This window comes from Carassius auratus, chromosome 16 (assembly GCF_003368295.1).
Source record: "Carassius auratus strain Wakin chromosome 16, ASM336829v1, whole genome shotgun sequence".
In the NCBI taxonomy this organism is placed as follows: domain Eukaryota; kingdom Metazoa; phylum Chordata; class Actinopteri; order Cypriniformes; family Cyprinidae; genus Carassius; species Carassius auratus.
Genome location: NC_039258.1, coordinates 7,813,227 through 7,825,900, shown reverse-complemented (window position 1 = coordinate 7,825,900; position 12,674 = coordinate 7,813,227). Strand labels below are relative to the sequence as shown.

The following is a 12,674-nucleotide window of genomic DNA, read 5'->3' as shown; positions in this document are numbered from 1 at the left end:
CACAGGCCTTGTAATGAGTGAGAGAGAAGGCTGCATTGATCTCCAGAGCTTCGATTGTGTTATCTAACCCAATGTAGCCGGCAGACATTTTCAAGTGACCACACTGTGCGCTAAATGGAAAAACACAAAACTTTGTCTGCACTCAAAAAAATGATTTTTGCTCTTTGTTCAATTTAATTAATTAAAATGAGCACATACAATATAACTCTTTGTAAAAATGGTGTCAACTTAATTATATTTAACAGAAACAATGTAATTTTCAAAAAATTAGGTTTACAAAATTTTTTTTAATTGAGTCAACAAGAATATTTTTTGTTCGTCTTAACCGGATGCACGTCACCAACGGAAACGGATGCAGATGGATTGCTCAGCAGCGAACATGTGAGTTGGGTAAAGTGGCCTTTTTTTCTTATCTATCACCGTCCATCTAATTTTATTTATTTAACAAACTAATTAAAAAATGCTTTCTTAATATCTTGTTGCATACCATAAAGTTATTTTTCTATAAGCACTGTATGAATATAGCTCTTAAGTGTGTCGTTTGTAGCTGATGTTAGGTTTCTGGATTCAGCACGTGGTGCAGACTTTCTTTTTTTACTAAAAGTATCAAATAACGTTAAAATGAAGAATCGCGGAACAAGAGAGAACAGAAAACCCTTCAGTACCATGAATTAATGTATAAAACCAGGGCCATAAGACACGCCCGATAAGTAGAAATTGCCAAATTGTCCCCTAGGATTTTAAATTCTTACTCTGCATTCAGCTGTTGTTAGGGTGACAAAGTTTCAAATGTATATTTTAGGTCTTCCTCATCTATATTTAATTTATTGCTCGTCATTGTTAAAACGATTGAGATGCCAATCAAAGCGCACAGCAGCCAATCAAAGGCTTTAGATAAGTCACGCTTGTTAAGTTCACGTGCTCGTGACTGAATTCACCGCGTTCACGGAGTCTCTCGTCTTAAACAACAAATAGTGTTTTAGCGACGTAAGTATTACATTTCGCTGCTTCAGTAATTGTAAGTGGAGTTTTTGCATTTCTTCTGCTAGCTAGATTATGGTCATGGACCGACATTATGTCTGTGTAGTCAGCTAATAACGTTTTGTTTCTCCAAGCGCTTGTATGTGTAAGTTAATGTTATTCTGTTACTTGCGATTAATATATCAAGAGGAATAATCGAAAATGATTTCTGTCATAAATAAGTTGTCACCCTGACCGTGTACTAAATATTTTGTTTTCTTTGTAGCATTTTAACCTTTTTTGTCTTTGCTGAATTGCCCATAAACAAGACCTCTGTAACTTATGTCTTCAGATAAATGATGAATTTCATCGGATCACAACCCTTCCTTTACCCTCCAAAATTCATTTCCAAACTGGATCTGTTCTCTGATGATCTGCTAAAAGTGTTTACCAAAAAGGGTGGAGTGTTTAGAAAAAAGATTCAAGATGTGATGCTGCCAATGTCTCAGGTAGTATTTTTATTTTATTTATTTTCAGTTTTTTTTATATATTGCTTTTTAATACAAGCTATTGATATAGTGCTCTGTAATGCATAATGGCTCAGAGATGTGTATTGGAGGGTGTCATGTATGAATATCAGAAACTTGAAAAAATGTTTTGTCTGTTTTCTTACAATGCCACCATGGAGACCAAGCAAGAGTGCATTCTCAAGGGGCTATGCATCTACCTGAATGAAGATGGATATGATGGAGTATTTGGTGAGTTCTTTTTCGTTACAAACAGTTATCACAAGTAATAACAAACTTGACCTTGCAAAAGACGTGACATGAACTGCGCCTAATTTTTTCAATTTAAAAGCAGAGACACTTTCTTATATATATATATATATATATATATATATATATATATATATATATATATATATATATATATATACACACACACACACACATTTGTATGTTTAAATATCAAAAGACATTCCCCATCAAAACTGCTGATGGGTAGAGAGTTAATGTACATTTTTAAATTTTAAAATATTGAGTAAATTGTAAAGCTCAGATATGAATTAAATGACTGATGTTAACTTCTCTTTAAACCTTTGTACTCCACACAGCCACTGGTTTAGGTTTACGTGATATCATCCTGTTTGATAAGCACAGTTCTTGATAGTCAATTCGATTCACCTTTATTTAAATAGCACTCTACACAATACACATTGTCAAAGCAGCATAATTAAACAGGAAAATAGTTTGTCGGTAATGCAAAAGGACAATAACAAACAGACAGTTTTTGTTTTGTTTTTTAAGAAAAAGTCAGTTCATTGATTATTCAGTGATGTCATCATCCAGTTCAACTCTCTTCCAATAGTGTCTATGCAATCAGTCAAGCATCCCCATTCGCCAACGGTGGCAGTGGCAAGGAACCAAAACTTAAAGGGATGGTCCACTTTCAAATTAAATTTTGGTATGTTTTAGCTTACCTCAAGGACTTCCAAGATGTAGGTGTCTTTGTTTCCGCAGTATTTCCCATTTTTATATTTTTAGGTCAAACTGTTCTTGTCTGTGACTCATATAATGGAGGTCTATGGTCACCACCTCAAAGAGCATAAACAGAGAAGTCCAAATTAAACAATTCCCCACCGTAAGTACACATTGATGACCTAAGACACGAAACGAGGGGTTTGTGTAAGAAAACAAACAGTATTTATATCATTTTTACCTTTTGTACACAACCACGTCCAACTGATGTGAGGGCGCGAGTGCTTCCTGTTGTGTGACGTGTGCGCGCTCTGGCTTAGTCTGCGCAAGCACGGAAAGCACACTCATTGTTTACACTTACTGTTTATGGTTTACAGAGAGATTTCCTTACACTGTGAAGATGTAAACATTTATACGTACAGGAAATTGCAATGGAAGATGATTTCAATACATCAACAGACAACGTTGAATTTGTCACAGCCATATTTGAACCAGAATACACAGATAAAGTACTCAGGAGCGATCATGGAAGCATCCGCTACGGCAGCACGTCTTCAAGCCTCAGAGACCGAGATCTCTTAAAAATTGGTGGTGTTTTAGTAGCAAGTGTTGAGAGATGCCGACAGAAGTGGACAAGGACATTGACAGTATTGCATCACACACCTGCCTGACTGATGATACTTGGTTTTCTTCGCTGTTGAGCTGCAGCGTTTTGCACATTGTGTTTAGTTTGCCACGTATAAACTGGAGGCTACGTCCAATGCCAGAGGGACCCAATGGCACACTGTCAATAGAGTGAGTAATGTGTTGTTTATTATAATTGCAACGATTATAGGGTGCATAATAAACAAATTAATAATTACAGTTACTGCATTATATTTCAGACAATGCAGATTGGTGGTGTATTGTGTGGTAAACCGTAAACAAGTGATGTACACGCGCGATAGATCGCTTCCGGTGCTTTCCGCGCTTGCGCAGACTAAGCCAGAGCGTGCGCACGTCACGTCAGGAAGCACTCGTGCACTCAGATCAGTTGGACGTGGTTGTGTACAGGAGACAAAACCAAAATAAATAGTTCATTTTCTTACACAAACCGTTTGTTTCATGTCTTAGGTCATCAATGTGTACTTACGGTGGGGAATTGTTTAATTTGGACTTCTCTGTGCATGCTCTTTGAGGTGGTGACCATAGACCTCCATTATATTAGTCACAGACAAGAACAGTTTGACCTAAAAATATCAAAATGTAAACTACTATGGAAACAAAAAACACCTACATCTTGGATGCCCTTGAGGTAAGCTAAAACATACCTAAATATAATTTGAAAGTGAACTATCCCTTTAATTAGTGACAGAAATGGAAAATAAACTTTGGGAGAAACTTTACTTAATCTGGGTGCCAGTTCTCCTCTGGCCTGATGAAAACAGCAGTTTAATTCCAGGCTTCATGGGGAAGTTGTGGCCTAATGGTTAGAGAGGCGTACTTGCAATCTAAGCATTGTGAGTTCGAGTCTCGGGCCGGCAGGAATTGTGGGTGGGGGGAGTGCATGTACAGTTCTCTCTCCACCGTCAATACCATGACTTAGATGCCCTTGAGCAAGGCTCTGAACCCCCAACTGCTCCCCGGGCGCCGCAGCATAAATGATGAACACTGCTCCGGGTGTGTGTGTGTGTGTGTTCACTGCTGTCTGTGTGCACCTTGGATGGGTTAAAAGCAGAGCACGAATTCTGAGTATGGGTCACCATACTTGGCCGTATGTCACGTCTATATATATATATATATATATATATATATATATATATATATATATATATATATATATATATATATATACCTTTAACATACAAAGTAATTACATTCCGTTTGTTCAGTAATTTATATATTTTACAATGCGCTCGTTTAGGTTAATGGCATTGCATCCATGTATGTTGGTTTGAAAATAAAGTCACTAATGATTTTATAGATGAAATTAAAGTACACAAACCTGTATTTTGGCAAAGATTTGCACCAATTTGGTGGTGCCAAGGACTGCGCTGTTCTTAAGAAAATTGAAAAAAAAGCTTGTACTCAGTAACTCAACCGTTTTCAGAGAATGAGGGAAGGGTGTGCTGTCAGCAGTTGTTTTAATTGTGCCCAGTTTTGGTTAAAGATAAGTAATATTGATTTGAAATAAGTATCGGTAGCATTTTATAATAATGGTCCATTAGTTAACTGCATTAGTTAACATGATCTAAGCAAGAACAATCCTTCTACAGCATTTATGAATCTTAGTTGATGTTAATTTCAACATTTACTAATGCATTATTCAAATCAAAAGTTGTGCTTGTTAACATTAGTTAATACACTGTGAATTAGCATGAACTAACAATGAATAACTGTATTTTCATTAAGATTAACAAAGATGAATAAATGCAGTAATGTATTGTTCATTGTTTGTTCATGTTACTTACTGAATTAACTAACATTAACTAATGGACATCATTCTAAAGTGTTACCGAAGTATCAATGGCTCTTGAGAATATCTGGTATTTTATAAATGTAATTTGTTAATGTCATCTAAATTAATTAAAAATTTTGAACAGTCACTGAGTGATAGAGATTTTAAGGAAGCATAGTTATTCATTGTTGTGATATTGACAAAGGCACTGTATTATTTTACATTATAAAGTGGAACACAGTCTAACAAAGGTGTTGAGATGGGTTGTGATCTGGTGACCCAACACCATAGCATTGTTTTAAGATGGCTCGTGACTGTATGAATGTGCTGTGGAAGTAGAGTTGTTCACTAAAAATAACTGTTTTTTTTTTTTTTTTTTTCAAAGGATGATGACCCTGCAAGAACCGAAGCGGACATAAAGAAGACCTTTTAGGGATTCTGTGATGTAAAGCATGAATTTGCTGATGCAACAGAAGACCCTGAAGATATCTGCATTGTGCTGGAAGATGTGGAGGTGCTTTCTGGTTTAGGTAATGTAGCATTGGCTACAGCCATGCTACTTGGACTAATATACTCTTTAAATCTTACTCATCCACAAGAGATCCATTACACTTTTAAGGTGCTCCAAAAAATGATTCTCGAGCTGAACTTGTGTAAATTGTCTGCCAAAGCACAGGCGCAGAAAACAAAACTCTTCACTTAGGTGTGCTGTGCTTGAGGATCCCTTTGTGAATGCTGTGTTTTATTTCCTTGTATGCTCATGTGATTTTGTTGTATCTGAATTTTTGCACGATGAGCAGAGGTGATTACGTCTCTCAATCACATTTAATATCATGTTTAAGAAAACAAAATAAAATAACATTTTGTTATATTCTTATATGCTCATGTTTTATTTGCATTGTCTTTTTTTTACTTAATGAGCATGTTTAATTGCCATATTTGCAGTTTTAAGCAAGAAGACACTCAAGGTTAAATGTGCTCATGTTTTAAATAAAGGTTTTTACTAAATGGATTGACTTTTAACATATTGACTTTCTTCACAGTAGACTATAGGTATACAGTAAAAAGGTTTTAATGTAATAGAACACAATTATTTCACTTTCATTTGGAAGTAACTGTAGAATCAAGTTAGATAAGTGTAATGATTTAAATTGTTTCTAGTATGCAGTACAAAAATGTTTGTAGTTGACATTGCATTGTTAGATATAGTAGACATGACCAAATTGAATGTAGTTAACATGGCATTATTTTATATAGTAGGCATGACAAAATTCAGAGTAGTTAACCTGACACAACTTTCTCTATTTGGCATGGCTAAACTTTATCTAGTAGAATGGACCAATTTTCTTCTTGTTGTCTTGACTAAAATAATTTAAGTTTACACAACAAGATTACAACAAATAATTTCAAACTAATTCGATATTGTTTGGAAAATGTAATTCAATTTCGTGGAAAAGTTTACTCAAATTTTTTTAAGTTCATTCAACAACTTTTTTTTTTGAGTGTGTCTGTGATGGAGAAAGATCACATGGCACTCAACAGTGCTGTGCTGCAGTGAAGAAAATGCCAATATCTCAAACAGTGTCCTGGTTTGAACTGACTGGACAAGGTGGTGCCAATGTAACAATAACAATATCGTAAAACCGCTCTTGCAGAGTCAGGTTATGCTTTCTTATTGGATATATACAAATTTGCATGTTGAGTGAATAAAAATGAATTGTGTTCCCTCTAGCCAATTATAAAACAGATGATTAGCTATATTCAACATTCTATGATGGTCTAGGAAGATAATATAAATGCAATGCTGCATTTATTTCATTAAAATGCAGTTAAAACAGTCATATTTAAATTATTTTTAAAATGGTAATAATTCACAATATTAATATGTTAATTCCTGTGATGATAAGGCAGAATATTCAGCAGCCTTCACTTCAGTGTCATACAATCCTTCAGAAACAATTTGATCCTCAGGAATATATATATATATATATATATATATATATATATATATATATATATATATATATATATATATATATATATATAAATTACAGAGGCCTGTAATTTTCATCATAGGTACACTTCAACTATGAGAGACAAAATGTCAAACAAAATCCAGTAAATCACATTGTAGGATTTTTAATGAATTTATTTGCAAATTGACCAATGAGATATATGTTACACAGTTTTTGCTTTGCCTTTTTTTTTCCTTGTGAGATTCACCTGAAAACTCTTTCTGTGAGATTTCTTAGATTACACTGACTATTGCTGTTCTTTCTTTTCATTACATTTCACACTATTTGAGCTATTTAAATACATAATCTGAAGTGTTATCACCGTTGTCATCTTGCTTTTTGATATTGGTTTGCTTAGATTTCCTGTGTCTGTAAAGGTTAAAACCCCCTGCTCTAAATGGTACAGTTTTATTTCTGGTATATGATGGATTGGTCTAATGACAAGACAGGATCTCTAAAGGATGAGTGAGAGGGCACAGCTCCCTTTTTAAAGCTTATAAATAATGTGCAACCCAATAAAAGATGCTTAAATAATAAATGAGGGGCACTCAGATCACACATAAACCTCAGACAGCCTGCAATGCTAAAATACAAGCCTTAAATGGCAGACTTTGACACCGGCATAAGTGAATATAATAGAAAATGCAAAGAAGCATAAAAAGAATGATGCTTTTGTCATGTTGAGAGACCTTTTACGAGAAAGACGGTTCTTGTAATTTCACTGTGTGCTTATGCATGAAATGTGATATTGTTTCTACAATATTACATGATCTTGCAAAGGTTCAGTAACTCCTTGATGGTACATATCGTTTAGTGATGCGAAGCATGTAGAAATCTGGGTTCTAAGAGAGAGAATGAACAAACCTGTGTGCATTTCTGCTATTTCCTGAAAGCACAGTGAGACTCGGAAAATGAAACTGCTGCTATTGTTCTATTGTTCCGAATTGTGCCAAAATGTTTTCAAGAGAGATAGCAGGCAGCAAAGAGTGTCACTAAAGGTCCCTGACGTTAGTCTACTTTATAATTGATAGGTCTCCAGAGTTGAATTTCATGGCTAGCATTACAAGATACAGTCGTATCTCCTTCAGGTAAAGCTACGCTTGTGTCAGAACAAAAGCAATCCATCTTTTGTCCAAAACTCTCTCTAGAAGATTCTCTTGTACCATCATTGAATATGTAGAACTAAGAATTCATTTAATTAATAACAGATTTTTTTTCATTTGTGAACATTTTGATGTACTTTATTGTTGTAATGTGACACTTCAGATTGCTAATGACACTTTGCACTCAGAAGTGCTCTTCGCAGGTTTTTGTGTTAATTGGAGTAAGGCATAACAGTAACGTCTTTCGCTAACAGAGACTAATAGACTATGCAAAAAATGTTTTTTTACTGAAAAACACAAAATAAGATAATAGTATCTGGTTTGTGGCCTAGGGGGAAATCAGCAAAAAATAAATAAAAATAATAATAGTAATAATAATCAAAAATAAAGAAATAAAATAAAGAAATGCATTTATTTTTAATTATTTAATTATTTTAATTTAATTATTAACGTATTTTTAATACTTGAGTTGTATTTAGTAAATTTATTTTTAAAGTGGCATTAAAGATTTAATTAGTAGTTTGACATATTTTATGAACAAGGTCAAAAGTATGGAAGCCCATTTCCGCCACTGAAAAAAATAAAATAAAAATGTAATTGTGACTTTTCATCTCACGATTCTGATTGGGGAATTACATCTCGCAACTCTGACTTTTTTTCTCAGAATTGTGAGTTTGTATCACACAATTCTGACTTTTATTTCTCAGAATTGTGAGAAATAAACTTATAAACTTGCAATTCTGAAGACATATCAGTCTTTTTTCTCCTCATGATCTGGACTTTATTACATTATACATGTAAACTCATAATTGCGAGAAAAAAGTCAGAATTGTGAGATAAAGTCATAATTACCTTTTTTTATTTTTTATTCAGTGGCAAAAATGGGCTTCCATACAATAGTATACCAATGCTGGGGGTTTTTTTTCGTCCCAGGGCACACAGAGCAGTAAATATTGTTGCATAACTGGCTTGATATATGAATCTAAGTCAAATACAGAAAGGATGTGATGTACCTTTAAAAGACAGCATCAGTTTTATAGCACAGTAGGTTCTGTTACACTCCCAAATCCACCTGCTTTCATTTATAGTCCCAACGAAGCTGGGACATTAGCTCAAGAGTCCATTCTCCATGCGATTAGCATTGCATGACCCTCTGATGTAATGAATAGAGTGGAACAACATGCTGTTGTGGTTCTGGAACTAAATGTAGAAGCAGCTGCTCTTTTGTATGCAACATCAGTCATATTGTTTCCTCCTCATTGCGATTTTAAATCAACCCAATCAATCAGTTCAAGAGCCTGTCGGAAAAGAGAATGTGAAATGGACTTAACCCTGACCCTGGTTATGTTTTCAATAGTAAAGTGCTCCTGTGTTGCAGGGCATTCTGAAGGTGTGAAATCAGACCCCCTTGTGTCTGATATTTCCTGAAAATGTCAGTGGGACAACAAGTCTGAAAAAGGATACAGTTCCACAACTCACTCTACACTAACATTTTACTACCTGGTCACTCAAAGGTTGACGAGTAGATTAATCAGTGTCAGGAGATGAGGTTTCACTGAATGTTTCATTGACTAGTGTAAGGTAACAATACAAATGACAGAGAGCCAACAGTCTTTCTCTGAAGTGATGGGTATATTTCACAAAGTTAGGATAGGAAGGATATATACTACTAACTTACTAAAAAGTAAGAGTAACTGAAAATCACTAAAGGCAGACTGAAGGCTGCACATTGTCCTGTCCAAACTAAAACATCAAGCCAATTAGGGTGGAGCGGCTTTTATTATTGTGGCTGCTTTTCTGTCGAATCAGCCCCCGCAGAATGATGATGTGGGACGGAGTGTCGTAATTGTCTGTCTGTGTCAGCACAGTTGAAATGCCACTTTGAGTTTTAAGGCTTTATTTCACATTCCACTTTCACTCTGGGCTGCTATAAATCTCCTAAACCAGTCTCAGGAACTCTTGCCTTTAAACCTAAGTATATGTTTCTGTCTTGTGTGAGTGGCCAATGGGATGTGGTCAGATTTACTAAACATTTAACTTCATTTGGATGAAGAAAACTTGAGACATAAACAGGAAACGAACCCGTCATCTCCTTATAACAACACAGCTAACAATCCCATTATAATTCCAGCACTAAAGAATTGAAGGGATAGTTCATCCAAAAACGAGCATTGTTATCATTTATGCATTCTTAAACCTGTACTATCCAATCTCGTGTCATTTCAGTGCCTTTAGTGGTATTTAATTGGTATTTAAGAAGACCAGAACCTGTGATTATATTTTTGAATTCAATCAGCTTTGCAGTATCTTGTGGCTGAGGTCAAATGCAAGTCTCCAAGCAGCATGGTAACATCTGCTCATTATATAGTTGCTTGCTTGGATCAATTTCTTCTCTGCATCTGTCACGAGATTCCACTGTAAATTACTACACTTGGATCTGTTTCTTCTCAAATCTGGAGACAGATCGGATTCTTTTATTCTTGATCACTTTTATTCTGCACCAATGAAGGTATCAAGATCTGGCATGCAACCTCTTTCTCAATCTCTTACAAGTTGTGTCTGCATCGTGGCCTACATTTGTCATCTGGAGTCTAATCTCCACCCAAGACTGTCCAGCGGTGCAATAGTGGCTCACGTTGGGAGACATATTTTTATATATTTATATATATATATATATATATATATATATATATATATAGTTTCAAAACTACATTTCATTTTACTGTGTTGGCGTTGAATTTCCCACTTTTTCTTAATTTGTTAAATATTGTAAGAATGCAGCTTTATTTATGCAGCTAGGTAAAATGGGACTATTCTGAATTGCTTATCATACTATGCATCATATTAACAGTAGGAACTAATTACTAATAGTTCATATCTGTGACAATTTTTTTAAATGTTGTTTAAAATATATTCAATTTTAGGATGGATGAAGGATAAAATAAGATGATATTAAATGATTTTATCTGTGCTCCATCACGAAATTACAAAAAAACTGTCCCACTTTGACATAGTTCACCTCATTTTGAACTTTGTATGCCATTACAAATGTTTCAATGCACTTTGCAACACAACTACACCCAAAACACTGACCTGAATCTGCTCAAAACAGATCTGTACACAGCGTATCCTATCAAATCATAGAGTATTTTATAATCTTGGCCAATCAGCAGTGAGGAACCAGGCTAGCACTCCTTGCCATGAGTTTGCCATCAGTTCACTGCAGGCCACAGCATAAACAGACTGCTGATAACACAACACGTTCACGTCTCTTTATACAGAATACAGATGACCTTTTAATCATAATAAAGTGGGCCTGAGCACTATATAAGACGGTCTGTTCATGTCGCATGGTGCTTACGGGAACTCTTGAACTGATCAAGGTAGCATTCATTTTAAGACAGAGATGATTAGCAGCACAAAATGACTAGCTCTTCACATGGACACTTTAACCTGATGAGAAAAGTGTCCTCAAGCCTTGTGGCTGCTTATTTTTCTTATTTTTTCTCGGCAGCAGTTGAAAGCCTTATAAGAGCCACCCTGTAAGCTGATTTGTTGCGCAAGAGCTCTATTTAAACTGGGACAGCACCGCTGCTTAATTCCACTTTATTGCTGGATTAGCACGTCATTACAATGATGCTACTGTATGATTACCTGGGTTTATAAAAGCCAGCATTAACTAAAAAATGGGTATTTATGCATACAAGGACTAGAAAATGATTTCACATAAAATTACTATGCAGAAAAATTCAGTTATACTTAGAATATTCATTTTGTGTTTTAGCAATTGATAAAAAAGTATTACATATTAACAACTGCTTCCTGTTAACGGACAGCAACAGACTGTTTGAACAAAGTGTAACAGACTCACTTTAAACAGATAACCAGCCATGTACCATACCTCTGAAAACAGCCGCTCTGACTGACCCATATTAAGCCCTTAAATGTATTAAACCGTCAATGTTACGCTAACCATGTTTTCAGCTTGACTTAAATTTTGCATTACTATCAATGAATAATAAAGCTGCATCACATGTTTGTTTGCATTTGTAATTATACACAGAACATTTATCCAACTATTATGTTACCTTATCAGGTAACCTAATAATTTCTCTCTAAAAACATAGTAGGTAGGGGGGCATTGCAGACAAAGGCTTATCAAGGCATTATGCATCACTATTTTTGAACACTTAAGAAGGGCCATGATAGGTTTAAGACGACAGGTGGACATGTTTCTATTGCTGCTGAGTTACATCACTTAATGGGAGCATTATCCACCAACCCCTCAGGGGCTGCTTGCTCTGTAAGAATAGAACTGCAGAATTTTCATTTTAATCTGCATTAAAGAATTCATCAATTCCTCAAGAATTTACCAGTCATATTTATATATTTGTATGTATATAGCTAATATCAAATGGAGATTCAAGAAATTTTAAATATAAATATATCAATAAATATATTTATTTATAAGTAGTGCTGGGCAACGATTAATCAGGATTAATCACATCCAAAATAAAAGTTTTTTTTTTTTAAATATATAAAATATATGTGTGTGTACTGTGTATATTTATTATGTATATATAAAGGGACAAACTACAGTATATATTTAGAAAATATTTATATGTATATATATATATATATATATATATATATATATATATATATATATGTATATATATAT

The 12,674-nt window shown here is 34.6% G+C and overlaps 1 long non-coding RNA gene across 4 annotated transcripts; it reads left to right on the top strand.

Annotated features, from left to right (window-relative positions):
• Positions 1 to 264: 264 nt before the first annotated feature.
• LOC113115969 (uncharacterized) lies at positions 265 to 5,754 on the top strand. Of its 4 annotated transcripts, none has more exons than XR_003293961.1 (4): positions 265 to 390; positions 1,313 to 1,469; positions 1,649 to 1,718; positions 5,261 to 5,754. It is a non-coding gene; the product is annotated as an uncharacterized LOC113115969 (long non-coding RNA). The 4 variants fall into 4 exon arrangements; XR_003293963.1 differs by having other exon boundaries at positions 325 to 381; XR_003293962.1 differs by lacking the exon at positions 265 to 390 and adding an exon at positions 521 to 987.
• The last annotated feature ends 6,920 nt before the right edge of the window (positions 5,755 to 12,674 follow it).